Genomic DNA, 24,289 nt, shown 5'->3' with positions numbered 1-24,289 from the left:
AAAAGCCAGTGAATAACGCCTCCATGGCTGCATCCCATTGTTTTATATAATAAATAATTAATGTTGTCCCAGCTGATAATGAACAGCCCGGTCGCTGTCGAGAAAATTGACCCCCGGCTCCCCTGAGCCTGTGCCTTTTTGGGAGCACATATTTGTGCAAAAAGTTTTTCTATAACTTCAAAAAGTCCAAGTACAGGTCGAGACTTACTGACGATCTTCTTCAAGCCATAGTGAGGGTGTCAACTGCTTCCTCGCTCAAGCCAAATGTGGCTCAGCTATGTGAGAGGAAGCGCTGCCAGGTCTCTGGCAGCAGGAAGCAGGCAAGAGAAGCCATGTTTAGAAAAACCGTTCATGTTCACAAGAACCCATTATAGTTAAAGAACTGTTAGTAGTGATGTTTGAGAAGATTAGATTTTTTGAACAAAGCTTTTTCAGTGGAATACCTGATGCAGCCCAGCCACACCCAGACTCTGCGTCCTGCAGCCCTCAGGTAATTTGAGTTTGAGACCCCAGGTTTTAAATTGTTATTGTATATAGTTTTTAGTTGTTGTGTTTGCACTCTCTCTTTAAAAAAATGTGGGGAAAAAAACACAACTCTTGTGGTGTAATAGCAACACATCCATCCTTTGGGTGGAAGACTCCAGGTGCAAATCCTTGCAAGAGTGTGTTAGGTGCACAATCAGTATTTCATTTGCTGGGTTTCATATACCAGTTTTCATTAAGTCAGAAATCAGTATTTCATTTGCTGGGTTTCATATACCAGTTTTCATTAAGAGATTTTTAATAGAATCTGTCACCCTACTATGTGTTTATATTGAGGTAATAATGGGTGGTTGAGGTGTTTATATTAAGATGTGATTCTAATGATTTGCCCTAATTCATGTCTAAAATGAATTTGAACCATATCTCAATGTATGCTGAAGTATTGACACTTTCTGTGTTACTGTTACTGTGTATTATGGATTTTATATTGAATTTTTCTCCTTTTCTTTCTGTTTCTCTTCCCCCCTTCCTCTCTTCTTTTTTCTTCCCCCCCCTTAAAATTCCCTTTTCAACCAGTGTCCCTAGCTAGTTTTTCAGTACCATTTAGGAAAGTGTTGGGAAGATCTGCATTGTAAAGTCTGAATATTCCTAAAAAATGCCATGCTGACCAAAACAAACTACAGTGAGCAGTTACATTACACCATAGTGGATCCGCCTTCCAACCACGTTAGTCTGTTAAACTAAATGTCATTGACATCTTTTGTCAGCTGGACTTGGCACCTAATCCAGAGACAAGCATAAGCCGGTGTAACTAAAAGATGGTTACGTGGGTACATGGATTGTTACCATCTTCTGCATTAGAAGTACGTAGAACAAGTCGCTCCCCACCCTTCGATAGCTCAGTTGGTAGAGCGGAGGACTGTAGGTTAATCAGCTGGGATCCTTAGGTCGCTGGTTCAACTCCGGCTCGAAGGAGAACATTTTGGCGGAACAGTCCAGGTACTGCTCTAACGCCTTGGCTACTTGTCCCTATACTAACATCTCCCGCTGCAAGGACATTTTTTCAAAGCTCTGCAACATGTTGCCTTTACTCAGCAAAGCTCCTGCTCCAATTTACAGGACTGCTTTTGACCATGGATTAAAACAGGGTTCTCAAGCTTGCGGCCTGCAAGACAATATTTTGTGGCCCTCAGGACGATATGAAAGTTTAATCTTTAGTGCGGCCAGCGAGTTCTATACGAATGGCACTTTCCCGCGTTGTGTGCAGAAGGTTCCTTTTTTTGTGCAAGCTGGAGCTGAACGAACCTACCAATCACACTGGACTATATGGCTCCCGAGGGCGGGCCATCAGCCGGGGTTGATGCAAGCAGAGAAACATTGCACAACTATGGAGGCGCTCGTGTAACATCACATAGCCGTCATAGAATTACTACTTGTTACTGTGTTTGAAATGAGAATGTTTGACTTCGAGCTGGACGAAGTCAATGTTACCGCCGTTAAGGACCAACACCGACGTTCCGTTGACGATGTCACTAATGGGTGTGGACCTTCAATGGGGCCATTCAGCCAGCTCCCGCCCGCCGTCCCGCTTCGGAGTCAGGCTGGAGCCTCATCAAAGGCTTACCTGCCTCGGTTACATAAGCAACAGAACATCGGTGTTGGGTAGGACGTACAGCTGAATCCATGGGGTTATTATAGAAACTAAAAGCCAGTGAATAACGCCTCCATGGCTGCATCCCATTGTTTTATATAATAAATAATTAATGTTGTCCCAGCTGATAATGAACAGCCCGGCTCCCCTGAGCCTGTGCCTTTTTGGGAGCACATATTTGTGCAAAAAGTTTTTCTATAACTTCAAAAAGTCCAAGTACAGGTCGAGACTTACTGACGATCTTCTTCAAGCCATAGTGAGGGTGTCAACTGCTTCCTCGCTCAAGCCAAATGTGGCTCAGCTATGTGAGAGGAAGCGCTGCCAGGTCTCTGGCAGCAGGAAGCAGGCAAGAGAAGCCATGTTTAGAAAAACCGTTCATGTTCACAAGAACCCATTATAGTTAAAGAACTGTTAGTAGTGATGTTTGAGAAGATTAGATTTTTTGAACAAAGCTTTTTCAGTGGAATACCAGATGCAGCCCAGCCACACCCAGACTCTGCGTCCTGCAGCCCTCAGGTAATTTGAGTTTGAGACCCCTGGAATCAACAGACGGTGGCCTAGCCACCTTCGCGTGAGCCTCCAGGAGTGTTGTTGTGGCCGAGTGGTTAAGGCGATGAACTAGAAATCCATTGGGGTCTCCCCGCGCAGCTTTGAATCTTGCCAACAACGTGAAGTTCCCCTGATGTTGTTTTACCTTGGATAAGGTTCTTGATTGACCATTGCATAATTAGTGTTGTGTTCCTAGCTTGTTTTTCAGTACCAATTGGGAAAGTGTTGGGAACATCTGCTGAGGCATTGTACTGTATATTAATGAATCTGCTGCTTCACATTGTAAAGGCTGAATAGTCCTAAACAAATGCCATGCTGACCAAAACAAACTACAGTGAGGAATTACATTGCAACATAGTGGATCCGCCTTCCAACCACATTAGCCTGTTAAACTAAATGTCATTAACATCCAGTACTGCGGTGAGGAACCTTGGAGTTATTTTTGACCAGGATTTGGCATTTACGTCACATATAAGACAAATCTCTAGAACAGCCTTCTTCCACCTACGGAACATTGCTAAAATTAGAAGCATCCTGTCTCAAAGTGATGCCGAAAAACTGGTCCATGCATTTGTTACTTCTAGGTTGGACTACTGTAATTCCCTACTTCTGGGGAGTCCTAATAACTCCCTAAAAAGCCTTCAATTAATCCAAACTGCTGCAGCAAGAGTGCTGACTGGATTAGGAAAGAGAGATCATATTTCACCTTCACTAGCTTCTCTTCATTGGCTTCCCATAAAATCTAGAATAGAGTTCAAAACCCTCCTCCTTACATACAAAGCTCTTAATGGTCAAGCTCCATCATATTTAAAAGATCTCATAGTTCTGTATCGCCCGATTAGACCACTTCGATCCCAAAATACAGGCCTACTTGTGGTTCCCAGAGTTTGCAAAAGTAGAATGGGAGGCAGAGCCTTTAGCTATCAAGCTCCTCTCCTGTGGAACCAGCTTCCAATCCAAATTCGGGGAGCAGACACCCTCTCTACTTTTAAGACTAGGCTTAAAACCTTCCTTTTTGATAAAGCTTATAGTTAAACTGCTCACTCAACGTGAACTAGCTTTTCTCTATACATTTACTTGTCACCACTGTATACCATTAATTCTATATCCTACAACCTGTACGATACTTTGTTGTTGCTTTTTTGTTGTTTTGTTGTTGCTTTTTTGTTGTTTTGTTGTTGCTTTTTGTTGTTGCTTTTCGTTGCTCTTTTCTTTTCTTTCTCCACTTTCCACTCACCCCAACCGGTCAAGGCAGATGGCCACCCACCCTGAGCCTGGTTCTGCTGGAGGTTTCTCCCATTAAAGGGAGTTTTTCCTCTCCACTGTTGCCTAGGGCTTGCTCAAGGGGGATTTGTTGGGTTGCTTCTACATACTTGTGTAGTCTGGACTTTATTCTGTAAAGTGCCTTGAGATGACTTTGTTGTAAATTGGCGCTATATAAATAAAGTTGAATTGAATTGAATTGAATCTTTTGTCAGCTGGACTTGGCACCTAATCCAGGGATGGTGTAATTTGTTAGTGTTTTGGGGTTTTGTATATAGACACGTTTTAAATTGTTATTGTATATAGTTTTTAGTTGTTGTGTTTGCACTCTCTCTTTAAAAAAATGTGGGGAAAAAAACACAACTCTTGTGGTGTAATAGCAACACATCCATCCTTTGGGTGGAAGACTCCAGGTGCAAATCCTGGCAAGAGTGTGTTAGGTGCACAATCAGTATTTCATTTGCTGGGTTTCATATACCAGTTTTCATTAAGAGATTTTTAATAGAATCTGTCACCCTACTATGTGTTTATATTGAGGTAATAATGGGTGGTTGAGGTGTTTATATTAAGATGTGATTCTAATGATTTGCCCTAATTCATGTTTAAAATGAATTTGAACCATATCTCAATGTATGCTGAAGTATTGACACTTTCTGTGTTACTGTTACTGTGTATTATGGATTTTATATTGAATTTTTCTCCTTTTCTTTCTGTTTCTCTTCCCCCCTTCCTCTCTTCTTTTTTCTTCCCCCCCCTTAAAATTCCCTTTTCAACCAGTGTCCCTAGCTAGTTTTTAGGTACCATTTATGAAAGTGTTGGGAACATCTGCATTGTAAAGTCTGAATATTCCTACAAAAATGCCATGCTGACCAAAACAAACTACAGTGAGCAGTTACATTACACCATAGTGGATCCGCCTTCCAACCACGTTAGTCTGTTAAACTAAATGTCATTGACATCTTTTGTCAGCTGGACTTGGCACCTAATCCAGAGACAAGCATAAGCCGGTGTAACTAAAAGATGGTTACGTGGGTACATGGATTGTTACCATCTTCTGCATTAGAAGTACGTAGAACAAGTCCCTCCCCACCCTTCGATAGCTCAGTTGGTAGAGCGGAGGACTGTAGGTTAGTCAGCTGGGATCCTTAGGTCGCTGGTTCAACTCCGGCTCGAAGGAGAACATTTTGGCGGAACAGTCCAGGTACTGCTCTAACGCCATGGCTACTTGTCCCTATACTAACATCTCCCGCTGCAAGGACATTTTTTCAAAGCTCTGCAACATGTTGCCTTTACTCACCAAAGCTCCTGCTCCAATTTACAGGACTGCTTTTGACCATGGATTAAAACAGGGTTCTCAAGCTTGCGGCCTGCGAGACAATATTTTGTGGCCCTCAGGACGATATGAAAGTTTAATCTTTAGTGCGGCCAGCGAGTTCTATACGAATGGCACTTTCCCGCGTTGTGTGCAGAAGGTTCCTTTTTTTGTGCAAGCTGGAGCTGAACGAACCTACCAATCACACTGGACTATATGGCTCCCGAGGGCGGGCCATCAGCCGGGGTTGATGCAAGCAGAGAAACATTGCACAACTATGGAGGCGCTCGTGTAACATCACATAGCCGTCATAGAATTCCTACTTGTTACTGTGTTTGAAATGAGAATGTTTGACTTCGAGCTGGACGAAGTCAATGTTACCGCCGTTAAGGACCAACACCGACGTTCCGTTGACGATGTCACTAATGGGTATGGACCTTCAATGGGGCCATTCAGCCAGCTCCCGCCCGCCGTCCCGCTTCGGAGTCAGGCTGGAGCCTCATCAAAGGCTTACCTGCCTCGGTTACATAAGCAACAGAACATCGGTGTTGGGTAGGACGTACAGCTGAATCCATGGGGTTATTATAGAAACTAAAAGCCAGTGAATAACGCCTCCATGGCTGCATCCCATTGTTTTATATAATAAATAATTAATGTTGTCCCAGCTGATAATGAACAGCCCGGTCGCTGTCGAGAAAATTGACCCCCGGCTCCCCTGAGCCTGTGCCTTTTTGGGAGCACATATTTGTGCAAAAAGTTTTTCTATAACTTCAAAAAGTCCAAGTACAGGTCGAGACTTACTGACGATCTTCTTCAAGCCATAGTGAGGGTGTCAACTGCTTCCTCGCTCAAGCCAAATGTGGCTCAGCTATGTGAGAGGAAGCGCTGCCAGGTCTCTGGCAGCAGGAAGCAGGCAAGAGAAGCCATGTTTAGAAAAACCGTTCATGTTCACAAGAACCCATTATAGTTAAAGAACTGTTAGTAGTGATGTTTGAGAAGATTAGATTTTTTGAACAAAGCTTTTTCAGTGGAATACCTGATGCAGCCCAGCCACACCCAGACTCTGCGTCCTGCAGCCCTCAGGTAATTTGAGTTTGAGACCCCTGGAATCAACAGACGGTGGCCTAGCCACCTTCGCGTGATCCTCCAGGAGTGTTGTTGTGGCCGAGTGGTTAAGGCGATGGACTAGAAATCCATTGGGGTCTCCCCGCGCAGGTTCGAATCCTGCCAACAATGTGAAGTTCCCCTGATGTTGTTTTACCTTGGATAAGGTTCTTGATTGACCATTGCATAATTAGTGTTGTGTTCCTAGCTTGTTTTTCAGTACCAATTGGGAAAGTGTTGGGAACATCTGCTGAGGCATTGTACTGTATATTAATGAATCTGCTGCTGCACATTGTAAAGGCTGAATAGTCCTACAAAAATGCCATGCTGACCAAAACAAACTACAGTGAGCAATTACATTGCAACATAGTGGATCCGCCTTCCAACCACATTAGCCTGTTAAACTAAATGTCATTAACATCTTTTGTCAGCTGGACTTGGCACCTAATCCAGGGATGGTGTAATTTGTTAGTGTTTTGGGGTTTTGTATATAGACAGGTTTTAAATTGTTATTGTATATAGTTTTTAGTTGTTGTGTTTGCACTCTCTCTTTAAAAAAATGTGGGGAAAAAAACACAACTCTTGTGGTGTAATAGCAACACATCCATCCTTTGGGTGGAAGACTCCAGGTGCAAATCCTGGCAAGAGTGTGTTAGGTGCACAATCAGTATTTCATTTGCTGGGTTTCATATACCAGTTTTCATTAAGAGATTTTTAATAGAATCTGTCACCCTACTATGTGTTTATATTGAGGTAATAATGGGTGGTTGAGGTGTTTATATTAAGATGTGATTCTAATGATTTGCCCTAATTCATGTTTAAAATGAATTTGAACCATATCTCAATGTATGCTGAAGTATTGACATTTTCTGTGTTACTGTTACTGTGTATTATGGATTTTATATTGAATTTTTCTCCTTTTCTTTCTGTTTCTCTTCCCCCCTTCCTCTCTTCTTTTTTCTTCCCCCCCCCTTAAAATTCCCTTTTCAACCAGTGTCCCTAGCTAGTTTTTCAGTACCATTTATGAAAGTGTTGGGAACATCTGCATTGTAAAGTCTGAATAGTCCTAAAAAAATGCCATGCTGACCAAAACAAACTACAGTGAGCAATTACATTACACCATAGTGGATCCGCATTCCAACCACGTTAGTCTGTTAAACTAAATGTCATTGACATCTTTTGTCAGCTGGACTTGGCACCTAATCCAGAGACAAGCATAAGCCGGTGTAACTAAAAGATGGTTACGTACGTACATGGATTGTTACCATCTTCTGCATTAGAAGTACGTAGAACAAGTCCCTCCCCACCCTTCGATAGCTCAGTTGGTAGAGCGGAGGACTGTAGGTTAGTCAGCTGGGATCCTTAGGTCGCTGGTTCAACTCCGGCTCGAAGGAGAACATTTTGGCGGAACAGTCCAGGTACTGCTCTAACGCCATGGCTACTTGTCCCTATACTAACATCTCCCGCTGCAAGGACATTTTTTCAAAGCTCTGCAACATGTTGCCTTTACTCACCAAAGCTCCTGCTCCAATTTACAGGACTGCTTTTGACCATGGATTAAAACAGGGTTCTCAAGCTTGCGGCCTGCGAGACAATATTTTGTGGCCCTCAGGACGATATGAAAGTTTAATCTTTAGTGCGGCCAGCGAGTTCTATACGAATGGCACTTTCCCACGTTGTGTGCAGAAGGTTCCTTTTTTTGTGCAAGCTGGAGCTGAACGAACCTACCAATCACACTGGACTATATGGCTCCCGAGGGCGGGCCATCAGCCGGGGTTGATGCAAGCAGAGAAACATTGCACAACTATGGAGGCGCTCGTGTAACATCACATAGCCGTCATAGAATTCCTACTTGTTACTGTGTTTGAAATGAGAATGTTTGACTTCGAGCTGGACGAAGTCAATGTTACCGCCGTTAAGGACCAACACCGACGTTCCGTTGACGATGTCACTAATGGGTGTGGACCTTCAATGGGGCCATTCAGCCAGCTCCCGCCCGCCGTCCCGCTTCGGAGTCAGGCTGGAGCCTCATCAAAGGCTTACCTGCCTCGGTTACATAAGCAACAGAACATCGGTGTTGGGTAGGACGTACAGCTGAATCCATGGGGTTTATTATAGAAACTGAAAGCCAGTGAATAACGCATCCATGGCTGCATCCCATTGTTTTATATAATAAATAATAAATGGTGTCCCAGTTGATAATGAACAGCCCGGTCGCAGTCGATAAAATTGACCCCCGGCTCCCCTGAGCCTGTGCCTTTTTGGGAGCACATATTTGTGCAAAAAGTTTTTTCTATAACTTCAAAAAGTCCAAGTACAGGTCGAGACTTACTGACGATCTTCTTCAAGCCATAGTGAGGGTGTCAACTGCTTCCTCGCTCAAGCCAAATGTGGCTCAGCTATGTGAGAGGAAGCGCTGCCAGGTCTCTGGCAGCAGGAAGCAGGCAAGAGAAGCCATGTTTAGAAAAACCGTTCATGTTCACAAGAACCCATTATAGTTAAAGAACTGTTAGTAGTGATGTTTGAGAAGATTAGATTTTTTGAACAAAGCTTTTTCAGTGGAATACCTGATGCAGCCCAGCCACACCCAGACTCTGCGTCCTGCAGCCCTCAGGTAATTTGAGTTTGAGACCCCTGGAATCAACAGACGGTGGCCTAGCCACCTTCGCGTGAGCCTCCAGGAGTGTTGTTGTGGCCAAGTGGTTAAGGCGATGGATTAGAAATCCATTGGGGTCTCCCCGTGCAGGTTCGAATCCTGCCAACAATGTGAAGTTCACCTGATGTTGTTTTACCTTGGATAAGGTTCTTGATTGACCATTGCATAATTAGTGTTGTGTTCCTAGCTTGTTTTTCAGTACCAATTGGGAAAGTGTTGGGAACATCTGCTGAGGCATTGTACTGTATATTAATGAATCTGCTGCTGCACATTGTAAAGGCTGAATAGTCCTAAACAAATACCATGCTGACCAAAACAAACTACAGTGAGCAACTACATTGCAACATAGTGGATCCGCCTTCCAACCACATTAGCCTGTTAAACTAAATGTCATTAACATCTTTTGTCAGCTGGACTTGGCACCTAATCCAGGGATGGTGTAATTTGTTAGTGTTTTGGGGTTTTGTATATAGACAGGTTTTAAATTGTTATTGTATATAGTTTTTAGTTGTTGTGTTTGCACTCTCTCTTTAAAAAAATGTGGGGAAAAAAACACAACTCTTGTGGTGTAATAGCAACACATCCATCCTTTGGGTGGAAGACTCCAGGTGCAAATCCTGGCAAGAGTGTGTTAGGTGCACAATCAGTATTTCATTTGCTGGGTTTCATATAACAGTTTTCTTTAAGAGATTTTTAATAGAATCTGTCACCCTACTATGTGTTTATATTGAGGTAATAATGGGTGGTTGAGGTGTTTATATTAAGATGTGATTCTAATGATTTGCCCTAATTCATGTTTAAAATGAATTTGAACCATATCTCAATGTATGCTGAAGTATTGACACTTTATGTGTTACTGTTACTGTGTATTATGGATTTTATATTGAATTTTTCTCCTTTTCTTTCTGTTTCTCTTCCCCCCTTCCTCTCTTCTTTTTTCTTGCCCCCCCCTTAAAATTCCCTTTTCAACCAGTGACCCTAGCTAGTTTTTCAGTACCATTTATGAAAGTGTTGGGAACATCTGCATTGTAAAGTCTGAATAGTCCTAAAAAAATGCCATGCTGACCAAAACAAACTACAGTGAGCAATTACATTACACCATAGTGGATCCGCATTCCAACCACGTTAGTCTGTTAAACTAAATGTCATTGACATCTTTTGTCAGCTGGACTTGGCACCTAATCCAGAGACAAGCATAAGCCGGTGTAACTAAAAGATGGTTACGTACGTACATGGATTGTTACCATCTTCTGCATTAGAAGTACGTAGAACAAGTCCCTCCCCACCCTTCGATAGCTCAGTTGGTAGAGTGGAGGACTGTAGGTTAGTCAGCTGGGATCCTTAGGTCGCTGGTTCAACTCCGGCTCGAAGGAGAACATTTTGGCGGAACAGTCCAGGTACTGCTCTAACGCCATGGCTACTTGTCCCTATACTAACATCTCCCGCTGCAAGGACATTTTTTCAAAGCTCTGCAACATGTTGCCTTTACTCACCAAAGCTCCTGCTCCAATTTACAGGACTGCTTTTGACCATGGATTAAAACAGGGTTCTCAAGCTTGCGGCCTGCGAGACAATATTTTGTGGCCCTCAGGACGATATGAAAGTTTAATCTTTAGTGCGGCCAGCGAGTTCTATACGAATGGCACTTTCCCGCGTTGTGTGCAGAAGGTTCCTTTTTTTGTGCAAGCTGGAGCTGAACGAACCTACCAATCACACTGGACTATATGGCTCCCGAGGGCGGGCCATCAGCCGGGGTTGATGCAAGCAGAGAAACATTGCACAACTATGGAGGCGCTCGTGTAACATCACATAGCCGTCATAGAATTCCTACTTGTTACTGTGTTTGAAATGAGAATGTTTGACTTCGAGCTGGACGAAGTCAATGTTACCGCCGTTAAGGACCAACACCGACGTTCCGTTGACGATGTCACTAATGGGTGTGGACCTTCAATGGGGCCATTCAGCCAGCTCCCGCCCGCCGTCCCGCTTCGGAGTCAGGCTGGAGCCTCATCAAAGGCTTACCTGCCTCGGTTACATAAGCAACAGAACATCGGTGTTGGGTAGGACGTGCAGCTGAATCCATGGGGTTATTATAGAAACTAAAAGCCAGTGAATAACGCCTCCATGGCTGCATCCCATTGTTTTATATAATAAATAATTAATGTTGTCCCAGCTGATAATGAACAGCCCGGTCGCAGTCGAGAAAATTGACCCCCGGCTCCCCTGAGCCTGAAATTCCCCTAAAATTCCCTTTTCAACCAGTGTCCCTAGCTAGTTTTTCAGTACCATTTATGAAAGTGTTGGGAACATCTGCATTGTAAAGTCTGAATATTCCTACAAAAATGCCATGCTGACCAAAACAAACTACAGTGAGCAGTTACATTACACCATAGTGGATCCGCCTTCCAACCACGTTAGTCTGTTAAACTAAATGTCATTGACATCTTTTGTCAGCTGGACTTGGCACCTAATCCAGAGACAAGCGTAAGCCGGTGTAACTAAAAGATGGTTACGTGGGTACATGGATTGTTACCATCTTCTGCATTAGAAGTACGTAGAACAAGTCCCTCCCCACCCTTCGATAGCTCAGTTGGTAGAGCGGAGGACTGTAGATTAGTCAGCTGGGATCCTTAGGTCGCTGGTTCAACTCCGGCTCGAAGGAGAACATTTTGGCGGAACAGTCCAGGTACTGCTCTAACGCCATGGCTACTTGTCCCTATACTAACATCTCCCGCTGCAAGGACATTTTTTCAAAGCTCTGCAACATGTTGCCTTTACTCAGCAAAGCTCCTGCTCCAATTTACAGGACTGCTTTTGACCATGGATTAAAACAGGGTTCTCGAGGGCGGGCCATCAGCCGGGGTTGATGCAAGCAGAGAAACATTGCACAACTATGGAGGCGCTCGTGTAACATCACATAGCCGTCATAGAATTCCTACTTGTTACTGTGTTTGAAATGAGAATGTTTGACTTCGAGCTGGACGAAGTCAATGTTACCGCCGTTAAGGACCAACACCGACGTTCCGTTGACGATGTCACTAATGGGTGTGGACCTTCAATGGGGCCATTCAGCCAGCTCCCGCCCGCCGTCCCGCTTCGGAGTCAGGCTGGAGCCTCATCAAAGGCTTACCTGCCTCGGTTACATAAGCAACAGAACATCGGTGTTGGGTAGGACGTGCAGCTGAATCCATGGGGTTATTATAGAAACTAAAAGCCAGTGAATAACGCCTCCATGGCTGCATCCCATTGTTTTATATAATAAATAATTAATGTTGTCCCAGCTGATAATGAACAGCCCGGTCGCTGTCGAGAAAATTGACCCCCGGCTCCCCTGAGCCTGTGCCTTTTTGGGAGCACATATTTGTGCAAAAAGTTTTTCTATAACTTCAAAAAGTCCAAGTACAGGTCGAGACTTACTGACGATCTTCTTCAAGCCATAGTGAGGGTGTCAACTGCTTCCTCGCTCAAGCCAAATGTGGCTCAGCTATGTGAGAGGAAGCGCTGCCAGGTCTCTGGCAGCAGGAAGCAGGCAAGAGAAGCCATGTTTAGAAAAACCGTTCATGTTCACAAGAACCCATTATAGTTAAAGAACTGTTAGTAGTGATGTTTGAGAAGATTAGATTTTTTGAACAAAGCTTTTTCAGTGGAATACCTGATGCAGCCCAGCCACACCCAGACTCTGCGTCCTGCAGCCCTCAGGTAATTTGAGTTTGAGACCCCTGGAATCAACAGACGGTGGCCTAGCCACCTTCGCGTGATCCTCCAGGAGTGTTGTTGTGGCCGAGTGGTTAAGGCGATGGACTAGAAATCCATTGGGGTCTCCCCGCGCAGGTTCGAATCCTGCCAACAATGTGAAGTTCCCCTGATGTTGTTTTACCTTGGATAAGGTTCTTGATTGACCATTGCATAATTAGTGTTGTGTTCCTAGCTTGTTTTTCAGTACCAATTGGGAAAGTGTTGGGAACATCTGCTGAGGCATTGTACTGTATATTAATGAATCTGCTGCTGCACATTGTAAAGGCTGAATAGTCCTACAAAAATGCCATGCTGACCAAAACAAACTACAGTGAGCAATTACATTGCAACATAGTGGATCCGCCTTCCAACCACATTAGCCTGTTAAACTAAATGTCATTAACATCTTTTGTCAGCTGGACTTGGCACCTAATCCAGGGATGGTGTAATTTGTTAGTGTTTTGGGGTTTTGTATATAGACAGGTTTTAAATTGTTATTGTATATAGTTTTTAGTTGTTGTGTTTGCACTCTCTCTTTAAAAAAATGTGGGGAAAAAAACACAACTCTTGTGGTGTAATAGCAACACATCCATCCTTTGGGTGGAAGACTCCAGGTGCAAATCCTGGCAAGAGTGTGTTAGGTGCACAATCAGTATTTCATTTGCTGGGTTTCATATACCAGTTTTCATTAAGAGATTTTTAATAGAATCTGTCACCCTACTATGTGTTTATATTGAGGTAATAATGGGTGGTTGAGGTGTTTATATTAAGATGTGATTCTAATGATTTGCCCTAATTCATGTTTAAAATGAATTTGAACCATATCTCAATGTATGCTGAAGTATTGACATTTTCTGTGTTACTGTTACTGTGTATTATGGATTTTATATTGAATTTTTCTCCTTTTCTTTCTGTTTCTCTTCCCCCCTTCCTCTCTTCTTTTTTCTTCCCCCCCCCTTAAAATTCCCTTTTCAACCAGTGTCCCTAGCTAGTTTTTCAGTACCATTTATGAAAGTGTTGGGAACATCTGCATTGTAAAGTCTGAATAGTCCTAAAAAAATGCCATGCTGACCAAAACAAACTACAGTGAGCAATTACATTACACCATAGTGGATCCGCATTCCAACCACGTTAGTCTGTTAAACTAAATGTCATTGACATCTTTTGTCAGCTGGACTTGGCACCTAATCCAGAGACAAGCATAAGCCGGTGTAACTAAAAGATGGTTACGTACGTACATGGATTGTTACCATCTTCTGCATTAGAAGTACGTAGAACAAGTCCCTCCCCACCCTTCGATAGCTCAGTTGGTAGAGCGGAGGACTGTAGGTTAGTCAGCTGGGATCCTTAGGTCGCTGGTTCAACTCCGGCTCGAAGGAGAACATTTTGGCGGAACAGTCCAGGTACTGCTCTAACGCCATGGCTACTTGTCCCTATACTAACATCTCCCGCTGCAAGGACATTTTTTCAAAGCTCTGCAACATGTTGCCTTTACTCACCAAAGCTCCTGCTCCAATTTACAGGACTGCTTTTGACCATGGATTAAAACAGGGTTCTCAAGCTTGCGGCCTGCGAGACAATATTTTGTGGCCCTCAGGACGATATGAAAGTTTAATCTTTAGTGCGGCCAGCGAGTTCTATACGAATGGCACTTTCCCGCGTTGTGTGCAGAAGGTTCCTTTTTTTGTGCAAGCTGGAGCTGAACGAACCTACCAATCACACTGGACTATATGGCTCCCGAGGGCGGGCCATCAGCCGGGGTTGATGCAAGCAGAGAAACATTGCACAACTATGGAGGCGCTCGTGTAACATCACATAGCCGTCATAGAATTCCTACTTGTTACTGTGTTTGAAATGAGAATGTTTGACTTCGAGCTGGACGAAGTCAATGTTACCGCCGTTAAGGACCAACACCGACGTTCCGTTGACGATGTCACTAATGGGTGTGGACCTTCAATGGGGCCATTCAGCCAGCTCCCGCCCGCCGTCCCGCTTCGGAGTCAGGCTGGAGCCTCATCAAAGGCTTACCTGCCTCGGTTACATAAGCAACAGAACATCGGTGTTGGGTAGGACGTACAGCTGAATCCATGGGGTTTATTATAGAAACTGAAAGCCAGTGAATAACGCATCCATGGCTGCATCCCATTGTTTTATATAATAAATAATAAATGGTGTCCCAGTTGATAATGAACAGCCCGGTCGCAGTCGATAAAATTGACCCCCGGCTCCCCTGAGCCTGTGCCTTTTTGGGAGCACATATTTGTGCAAAAAGTTTTTTCTATAACTTCAAAAAGTCCAAGTACAGGTCGAGACTTACTGACGATCTTCTTCAAGCCATAGTGAGGGTGTCAACTGCTTCCTCGCTCAAGCCAAATGTGGCTCAGCTATGTGAGAGGAAGCGCTGCCAGGTCTCTGGCAGCAGGAAGCAGGCAAGAGAAGCCATGTTTAGAAAAACCGTTCATGTTCACAAGAACCCATTATAGTTAAAGAACTGTTAGTAGTGATGTTTGAGAAGATTAGATTTTTTGAACAAAGCTTTTTCAGTGGAATACCTGATGCAGCCCAGCCACACCCAGACTCTGCGTCCTGCAGCCCTCAGGTAATTTGAGTTTGAGACCCCTGGAATCAACAGACGGTGGCCTAGCCACCTTCGCGTGAGCCTCCAGGAGTGTTGTTGTGGCCGAGTGGTTAAGGCGATGGACTAGAAATCCATTGGGGTCTCCCCGCGCAGGTTCGAATCCTGCCAACAATGTGAAGTTCCCCTGATGTTGTTTTACCTTGGATAAGGTTCTTGATTGACCATTGCATAATTAGTGTTGTGTTCCTAGCTTGTTTTTCAGTACCAATTGGGAAAGTGTTGGGAACATCTGCTGAGGCATTGTACTGTATATTAATGAATCTGCTGCTGCACATTGTAAAGGCTGAATAGTCCTAAACAAATACCATGCTGACCAAAACAAACTACAGTGAGCAACTACATTGCAACATAGTGGATCCGCCTTCCAACCACATTAGCCTGTTAAACTAAATGTCATTAACATTATTTGTCAGCTTGACTTGGCACCTAATCCAGGGATGGTGTAATTTGTTAGTGTTTTTGGGGTTTTGTATATAGACAGGTTTTAAATTGTTATTGTATATAGTTTTTAGTTGTTGTGTTTGCACTCTCTCTGTAAAAAAAAGTGGGGAAAAAAACACAACTCTTGTGGTGTAATAGCAACACATCCATCCTTTGGGTGGAAGACTCCAGGTGCAAATCCCGGCAAGAGTGTGTTAGGTGCACAATCAGTATTTCATTTGCTGGGTTTCATATACCAGTTTTCATTAAGAGATTTTTAATAGAATCTGTCACCCTACTATGTGTTTATATTGAGGTAATAATGGGTGGTTGAGGTGTTTATATTAAGATGTGATTCTAATGATTTGCCCTAATTCATGTTTAAAATGAATTTGAACCATATCTCAATGTATGCTGAAGTATTGACATTTTCTGTGTTACTGTTACTGTGTATTATGGATTTTATATTGAATTTTTCTCCTTTTCTTTCTGTTTCTTCCCCCCCCCTTAAAATTCCCTTTTCAACCAGTGTCCCTAGCTAGTTTTTCAGTACCATTTAGGAAAGTGTTGGGAACATCTGCATTGTAAAGTCTGAATATTCCTAAAAAAATGCCATGCTGACCAAAACAAACTACAGTGAGCAGTTACATTACACCATAGTGGATCCGCATTCCAACCACGTTAGTCTGTTAAAGTAAATGTCATTGACATCTTTTGTCAGCTGGACTTGGCACCTAATCCAGAGACAAGCATAAGCCGGTGTAACTAAAAGATGGTTACGTGGGTACATGGATTGTTACCATCTTCTGGATTAGAGGTACGTAGAACAAGTCCCTCCCCACCCTTCGATAGCTCAGTTGGTAGAGCGGAGGACTGTAGGTTAGTCAGCTGGGATCCTTAGGTCTCTGGTTCAACTCTGGCTCGAAGGAGAACATTATGGCGGAACAGTCCAGGTACTGCTCCAATTTACAGGACTGCTTTTGACCATGGATTAAAACAGGGTTCTCAAGCTTGCGGCCTGCGAGACAATATTTTGTGGCCCTCAGGACGATATGAAAGTTTAATCTTTAGTGCGGCCAGCGAGTTCTATACGAATGGCACTTTCCCGCGTTGTGTGCAGAAGGTTCCTTTTTTTGTGCAAGCTGGAGCTGAACGAACCTACCAATCACACTGGACTATATGGCTCCCGAGGGCGGGCCATCAGCCGGGGTTGATGCAAGCAGAGAAACATTGCACAACTATGGAGGCGCTCGTGTAACATCACATAGCCGTCATAGAATTCCTACTTGTTACTGTGTTTGAAATGAGAATGTTTGACTTCGAGCTGGACGAAGTCAATGTTACCGCCGTTAAGGACCAACACCGACGTTCCGTTGACGATGTCACTAATGGGTGTGGACCTTCAATGGGGCCATTCAGCCAGCTCCCGCCCGCCGTCCCGCTTCGGAGTCAGGCTGGAGCCTCATCAAAGGCTTACCTGCCTCGGTTACATAAGCAACAGAACATCGGTGTTGGGTAGGACGTACAGCTGAATCCATGGGGTTTATTATAGAAACTGAAAGCCAGTGAATAACGCATCCATGGCTGCATCCCATTGTTTTATATAATAAATAATAAATGGTGTCCCAGTTGATAATGAACAGCCCGGTCGCAGTCGATAAAATTGACCCCCGGCTCCCCTGAGCCTGTGCCTTTTTGGGAGCACATATTTGTGCAAAAAGTTTTTTCTATAACTTCAAAAAGTCCAAGTACAGGTCGAGACTTACTGACGATCTTCTTCAAGCCATAGTGAGGGTGTCAACTGCTTCCTCGCTCAAGCCAAATGTGGCTCAGCTATGTGAGAGGAAGCGCTGCCAGGTCTCTGGCAGCAGGAAGCAGGCAAGAGAAGCCATGTTTAGAAAAACCGTTCATGTTCACAAGAACCCATTATAGTTAAAGAACTGTTAGTAGTGATGTTTGAGAAGATTAGATTTTTTGAACAAAGCTTTTTCAGTGGAATACCTGATGCAGCCCAGCCACACCCAGACTCTGCGTCCTGCAGCCCTCAGGTAATTTGAGTTTGAGACCCCTGGAATCAACAGACGGTGGCCTAGCCACCTTCGCGTGAGCCTCCTTTTTTTTTTTTTTTTTTTTTTTTATCTTTTTATTATCAAAAATACACTTTACAAAATAAAAATTAACTATATACAGAGAAACATAAAGAAAAAGAGTAAAGTCATTCGTCTTTTTTACAGTAAATCAAACAAATTAAAGCAAAGCAAGCCTCTTTCCCCTTATTTTCAACATATTTGTATGCACATATATACATGTATACATACATATATATACACATACACACATATACATACATATATATATACACCTACATACACACATACATTCTTAAATATATACACACATATACTACAAGGCTAAATAAATTCACCCAAAATCAAAGTGCAATCTACCCTCCCCATCCAGCTCACATAAATCATTCCTTGCCCCCCACCTAGCTATAAACTCATCCTCATCCACTGAAAACTGAATTCTCATGTAATGTGTCACCATATTTTGAAAAAAACCCACCCTGTTTGTCCTTTTCCCCCCATACAAAGCATAATTTCTACCAACATACAACAAATGACGTGCTACACTCAATAAAAAATTGATTAAACCAACATTACATCTTTTATCACCTTTTTGTTTCCCAAAGCACCACACCCAGTCCCATGCTTCCCCTTCTAACCTAGGCAGTTTACACTTATTGATTAACAACGTTTTAACCCAATCCCTGAAATCCCGTGTGACTGTACAGTATAGCATAAAGTGGTTAAAATCTTCATCTTCCACCCTACAGTTATCGCATACGTGCTTTTACTTATCTGGTGGAGGACGACAGAAACCAGCACCCTTCTGTGACGCAGCAGGAAGTTTGAGTTTGCTATTGCTGGGGGAAGCCACTTACTGTGTAGATTTGACCAAATTTCAGAGACGGGACGGGTAAGAAAGAGATGAGACCATGCAGTGTTTGCTGTAGGTTCTTGGAATATTTTGTTAATTAAAACCCTATACCAAAATTTTGATTGTAAATCTTGCAGTTTTCTGTTTTTGACGTCACAGGTCAGAGCAAAATCCAGCTCGTCGTCCTCCACCCGATCCTCATTCACTTCCGACAACCACTCTTTCCACTCTTGCGGCATTCGCTCTAATAAATCATCACAAAATCGCACAACTCTAGCCTTTTTTATATTAAACCCTTTCATCCTAATTTTACTAAATACCGCAAGAGGGTTAGGAGCCCCTGTCTGGTCTAAAACATCTTTAATCTGATGTAGCGCCTCAGTCAAGATGCCCCGATCGGCCTTACATCCCTCTCGGCCGCTGAGGCAGGGGTTCCCAAAGATGGGCTGGTTTAACACACTTTGTTTTGATGTAATTACACACTCCAACTGGGGCAGGATTTCCACCCATGCCTCAGCCGCCTCCTGGAAGAGTGGACATGTTCCCACAATAGGCCGGCCGAGTCTGACGCTACATAGACTGCAAAAGCCGCACATACCTCTTCAGTACATCATCATACAAATAATCCTCCCATATGTTTTTAGTTTTCTGGCTCAGCATTTTCTTAAACAGTTTTATTCTTAACACCCCTGTCTCACTGATCTTTCTAAGGGGACGGGATCTGTCACGAAGCCATTGCACTTCACGACACTAGTAGCTCGGCTGTACAGTAACTTCATCCACCCTCGAAAAGTTGGGCCGAACCCAAAAACCCCCAGACACTCAAAGAGAAAATCGTGACTCACTGTCAAATGCCTTCTCTAGATCTACATTAAGGTATATACCTCCTGTAGCCATTAAATTCTCCAATGAGAATTTTGTTGACAAAATGCAGTCAGCGATATCCCTCCCCGGAATGCTGTAAGTCTGGGTAGGCCCAACTATCGAGCCAATCACTCCCTTAAGCCTGAACCCTAGCACCTTAGCGAGGATCTTATAGTCAGTATTGAGCAGACTAATTGGCCTATAATTTGCCAGGTCATCTCTGGCGCCTTTGTTTTTATAAACTAGAGTGATCACACCCCTTAAAAAAGACTCCGCGCACCTGTTCTCCTCCTGCATGGCAGAGTATAGCCTGCAGAGGACGGGGGCCAGTATGTTGCTGAAATGTTGGTAAAACTCAGCTGAGAGACCATCCACACCCGGGCTTTTAGATGTATTAAGGCTTCCAATCGCTGCTCTCACTTCTTCAATCTGAATGTCACCATCACACAGAGCCGCATCCTCGTGACTGAGGGAGCAGCCAATTTTTCCTAATACTGTGTCCATTTGTGCTTTTTTAATATGTTGTTTGCTAAACAAATTAGCGTAGTAGTCTTGTATTGCTTGTAAAATATCCACTATGTCAGTATGTGTGTTTCCATCAAGGTCTTTTATTTCTGGTATGTATGTTTTTGCCTGTATCCTTTTTTCCAAACCTAGAAAAAAAGCAGTACAGCGCTCCCCTTTCAACATGTGTTGTGCTTTACTGCGGATCATTGCGCCTCTGCATTTTCTCTCATCTAACCGTCTCAGCTGCTCCCTCAATCCAAGATAGACATCCAAGGGATGGTCACACTCAGCCTCAATAAGCTCAAGCTCCTCTTTTAGATGATGTCTCAGCTCAGCCTCCTCTGTCTTTTCCCTCAGCCTCTTCTCTCTGCTCAGAGCGATACAACGCTTTTTAATTTTAAATTTGGTGCGCTCCCACCACTCAATGATATCCACGACATACTCACTCTCATCACATAGAGCAGAGAGAAAAGACTTCATTTTATCTTTAAAAACTTCTTCTTCTAGGATGGAAGTGTTAAAACACCACAGGCCCCCATTCCTTTGCATACCACCCTCCCCTAGAGTCACCTTTAAACAGGCATGATCACTCCAGGAACAAAAACAATATTTACACTCATTTAATTCTTGCACCAAACTCGACGCCAACAAACACAGGTCAACACTGGATTGCTTTAGCCTGCCCAATACCACTTGCCTGCGCGAATACGCCTGGGTGCCGGGGTTCAGCACTCTCCACGCATCTATCAAATCACACTCATCCATCCATACAAAAACAGCCGATCTACTAATGTCTTGTTTAAATTTATTATTAACTCCTACGTCCGCCTTAGTCAGAGCAACATTCCAATCTCCTATCACTACCGAGCGATCATCTGTCCACCTTTTGCAGCGCTCAAAGAAACCTCTCCTTTCAGGTTCACTGTTCAGACCGTACAAATTCAGAATTCTATATTTTTTATTATAATGTATTATATCAATAACAATTAGTCTACCCTGTCCATCCTTAAAAATCTCCACAATACTCTCACACACACCCGGCTTTACAAAAATTGCCACTCCAGCAGTTTTGTCAGAGGAGAGGGAGTAAAAGAGCTCCCCTCTCCAAAAAGATTTTATAGTGTCTATTTTGTCCATGGACCACCTACATTCCTGGACACACAGAGTTGCTCTATTTTCCCAATATTTGTTAACCCATTTAAATTTTGCGATTGAAGCAGCATTATCAAGTAAACACCGATTAAAAAGGTCATTTCCTAAGCTGTTTTTTCCCTTTGCCTCTATTCCCTCCCTCACTCCTCCCTGATTTATCTTGCTGTGAACGTTTTCTAACCTGCTTTATCTGCTGAAAATCCATCTCCGAATCTGACTCTATACTGTCAGCCTGGGGAGCCAGCAGGGCAGCATCCAAGTCTTCCTCTCTAGGGGCGGGTGGTATTCCATTATGAGAGGGGACCTTCTGTGAAGCGAGCCAAGATGGGCTCAGCCAACCCCCTACAGGGTGACCCACCCTATCCCCGCTCCACTCTGCCAGCACTTGATCCATACTAGATCCCAACACATCCTCTCTTTCACTCCCATGTTTCTCCCGCACAGGCAGGTCACTGCCTTGCGTCTCCACCACCTCATCCTCCTGTTCACTCTCGCTGCCCATATTCAGCTCTGGCTCCTCTACAGGTCTAACCTCACTCCTGTCATCCTCGGAGATGGATTCCCTGCTACCCTCCCCATTCCCTTCATCTATATTTTTACATTGACATTCCTCTGTGGAGCTATGACATTCCATACATCTGTGCATCCTGGCATCACAATCACGTGCATAATGTCCCTGTTTATTACATTTAAAACAGGTGAAATCTGGACATCCCCTCACGATGTGACCATGCTGTAAGCACATTCGACAAACTTTCACTTGATTATTGTGAATTACTCTAAAATACTCCGGACCATTAGCTGTCATGAATTTCGCTGAGTAGGGCAGTGACTGCACAGTTTCATTAAACTTTACCTTCATATATCTTGTACCGTCCGCCACATCAGTCCCGGGCCACATCCTCCTTTTAATAGGCGAGATCGCTCTCACTCCCCACACGTCCAGTTTTTCCATAATTTCCTCGTCCGTTATATACGCCGGCAAATTCAAAAAAGACACCACCAGTTCATCAATTGCTAATGTTTTTAGCATTACCACCGCTTTACCAACTTTAAATCCATCCAGTAGCCTTTTCTTTCCAGCTTCACTTTTTACCGTCACCTCATATTTATTCGATTCGGTCTCACGCAGCGCAACTATGCCTTCACACACATCACGTATTGCTCGTAACAGTTCCATCGTTTTCACCTTCTCTTCACCCACCACCTCTGCCAATACAGTCAAATCTTTTTCGTACCCCTTTTTTCTTTCATTGTCTCCCGTCTTCCGCCCATCTCCGTCTGCATCCTCGCCCGTTCCTCCTGATGTTTTCCATCCACACAAATGCCATCAATCTCCAACCTATTCTGCCGCTGCTCTCCGACCAAATCCACTCCTTTCTCCGTCCTCTTTGCTGAAGTAATCCTCTGCATTGAAAAGCCCGGAACTTGCCCGCCATTTCTCTTCTCTCCCTGCTCCGCGGCCTGGCGTTTGCTTCCTCCCGCTCCGTTCTCTATTTCGGCTGGCATTGCCGTTTCTCCCCGACATCTCATGGTAGGAGCCACAATTTTCACAGCGTCCTCCGTCAATTTACCTCGTCTTTCTCCGCCATTCTCCATTTTACGTAGCTTGGAGAATCGAGTAACACTCGGCAAAAAAACAAAACCAAAAGAAAATAAAAAAGAAAAAGGCAAAATGAAAGCGCCCCAGAACGGAGCAAATCCGCCGGGGGGATTAGTAACATAAACGAAATCGAAATCTCAATACTATTTAGTTAAATTACGACAAAAACACAAGCAAACTGAAAAAGCCCGCCAAAACAGGCTCATGCGCGGGTCCGTCACTGCTAGCTCTAGAAGAGAAACCACTGTCTGCAAACAGGTTTGGGAACCAAGAACAGCAAACAGGTGCTGCTGCCAGAAAGAGCGGCTAAACACAGTTAGCAGAGGATGGTTACGATCCATTGACCTCTGAGTTATGGGCCCAGCACGCTTCCGCTGCGCCACTCTGCTGTCAACCACCCCAGATGGGACTCTAACCCACAATCCCTGGCTTAGGAAGCCAGTGTCTTATCCATTAGGCCACTGGGGCATCACAAACACCTTTACTCATCAGTTCTTCCAACAAACAGTTGCTTCCTATACAGAGCATAATGTGAGACATGCCATGTAGGCTTTGGGTAACACAATAATGGCCCCAAATGCAGTAGATATAGTGAGTAGGAGTGAAATTTTTAAAAGTGCAAAGAAAAAAATGTGAAACACGTAGAAACTAGATTGCCATGCTGATATGAAACTGGCATTGTACCCCAGATTGGACTCGAACCCTTTAGGTAACACAATAATGACAATAAAAGCAGTTAGTACAGTAAGATGGAGGAAAGCATTTAAAAGAGCAGAGAAAGGAATTTGAAATATACAAAAATTGCATTCCCAAGCTGATATGCATCTGGAATTGTACAGTAGGTGAATATGTACTGTCTGTATGTGGTTCATTTCATTAAGACGTTGTAAAGGCCCTAAATCACCTTACAAAACACAGTTAGCAGAGGATGTTTCGATCCATCGACCGCTGGGTTATGGGCCCAGCACGCTTTCCCAGCGCCACTCTGCTCTCAACCACGCCAGATTGGACTCGAACCCTTTGGGTAACATAATAATGACAATAGAAGCAGTTAGTATAGTAAGATGGAGGAAAGCATTTAAAAGAGCAGAGAAAAGAATGTGAAATATACAAAAATTGCATTCCCAAGCTGATATGCATCTGGAATTGTACAGTAGGTGAATATGTACATTCTGTATCTGGTTCACTTTACTACTCTGCACACCAGATTGGACTCGAACCCTTTGGGTAACACAATAATGACAATAAAAGCAGTTAGTATAGTAAGATGGAGGAAAGCATTTAAAAGAGCAAAGAAAGGAATTTGAAATATACAAAAATTGCATTCCCAAGATGATATGCATCTGGAATTGTACAGTAGGTGAATATGTACTTTCTGTATATGGTTCACTTTACTAAAAGGTTGTAAAGGC

At 43.6% G+C, this 24,289-nt stretch overlaps 12 non-coding genes across 12 annotated transcripts; all 12 read left to right on the top strand.

Annotated features, from left to right (window-relative positions):
* Window positions 1–1,371: 1,371 nt before the first annotated feature.
* On the top strand, window positions 1,372–1,458 carry trnay-gua (transfer RNA tyrosine (anticodon GUA)). The gene is given in 2 exon segments: window positions 1,372–1,408; window positions 1,423–1,458. It is a non-coding gene; the product is annotated as a tRNA-Tyr (tRNA).
* Window positions 1,459–2,721: 1,263 nt separating this feature from the next.
* On the top strand, window positions 2,722–2,803 carry trnas-aga (transfer RNA serine (anticodon AGA)). Its single transcript has one exon. It is a non-coding gene; the product is annotated as a tRNA-Ser (tRNA).
* Window positions 2,804–5,036: 2,233 nt separating this feature from the next.
* On the top strand, window positions 5,037–5,123 carry trnay-gua (transfer RNA tyrosine (anticodon GUA)). The gene is given in 2 exon segments: window positions 5,037–5,073; window positions 5,088–5,123. It is a non-coding gene; the product is annotated as a tRNA-Tyr (tRNA).
* Window positions 5,124–6,412: 1,289 nt separating this feature from the next.
* Window positions 6,413–6,494, top strand: trnas-aga (transfer RNA serine (anticodon AGA)). The gene has a single exon. It is a non-coding gene; the product is annotated as a tRNA-Ser (tRNA).
* Window positions 6,495–7,669: 1,175 nt separating this feature from the next.
* Window positions 7,670–7,756, top strand: trnay-gua (transfer RNA tyrosine (anticodon GUA)). Its single transcript is given in 2 exon segments — window positions 7,670–7,706; window positions 7,721–7,756. It is a non-coding gene; the product is annotated as a tRNA-Tyr (tRNA).
* A 1,291-nt stretch (window positions 7,757–9,047) lies between these two features.
* On the top strand, window positions 9,048–9,129 carry trnas-aga (transfer RNA serine (anticodon AGA)). The gene has a single exon. It is a non-coding gene; the product is annotated as a tRNA-Ser (tRNA).
* A 1,175-nt stretch (window positions 9,130–10,304) lies between these two features.
* On the top strand, window positions 10,305–10,391 carry trnay-gua (transfer RNA tyrosine (anticodon GUA)). Its single transcript is given in 2 exon segments — window positions 10,305–10,341; window positions 10,356–10,391. It is a non-coding gene; the product is annotated as a tRNA-Tyr (tRNA).
* Window positions 10,392–11,593: 1,202 nt separating this feature from the next.
* trnay-gua (transfer RNA tyrosine (anticodon GUA)) lies at window positions 11,594–11,680 on the top strand. Its single transcript is given in 2 exon segments — window positions 11,594–11,630; window positions 11,645–11,680. It is a non-coding gene; the product is annotated as a tRNA-Tyr (tRNA).
* Window positions 11,681–12,788: 1,108 nt separating this feature from the next.
* trnas-aga (transfer RNA serine (anticodon AGA)) lies at window positions 12,789–12,870 on the top strand. Its single transcript has one exon. It is a non-coding gene; the product is annotated as a tRNA-Ser (tRNA).
* Window positions 12,871–14,045: 1,175 nt separating this feature from the next.
* Window positions 14,046–14,132, top strand: trnay-gua (transfer RNA tyrosine (anticodon GUA)). The gene is given in 2 exon segments: window positions 14,046–14,082; window positions 14,097–14,132. It is a non-coding gene; the product is annotated as a tRNA-Tyr (tRNA).
* A 1,291-nt stretch (window positions 14,133–15,423) lies between these two features.
* Window positions 15,424–15,505, top strand: trnas-aga (transfer RNA serine (anticodon AGA)). The gene has a single exon. It is a non-coding gene; the product is annotated as a tRNA-Ser (tRNA).
* A 1,148-nt stretch (window positions 15,506–16,653) lies between these two features.
* On the top strand, window positions 16,654–16,740 carry trnay-gua (transfer RNA tyrosine (anticodon GUA)). Its single transcript is given in 2 exon segments — window positions 16,654–16,690; window positions 16,705–16,740. It is a non-coding gene; the product is annotated as a tRNA-Tyr (tRNA).
* Window positions 16,741–24,289: the final 7,549 nt, after the last annotated feature.

This window comes from Channa argus, unplaced genomic scaffold (genome assembly GCF_033026475.1).
Source record: "Channa argus isolate prfri unplaced genomic scaffold, Channa argus male v1.0 Contig053, whole genome shotgun sequence".
Lineage (NCBI taxonomy): Eukaryota > Metazoa > Chordata > Actinopteri > Anabantiformes > Channidae > Channa > Channa argus.
The sequence above is the reverse complement of the archived record's forward strand: the minus strand, read 5'-3'. Positions and strand labels throughout refer to the sequence as shown.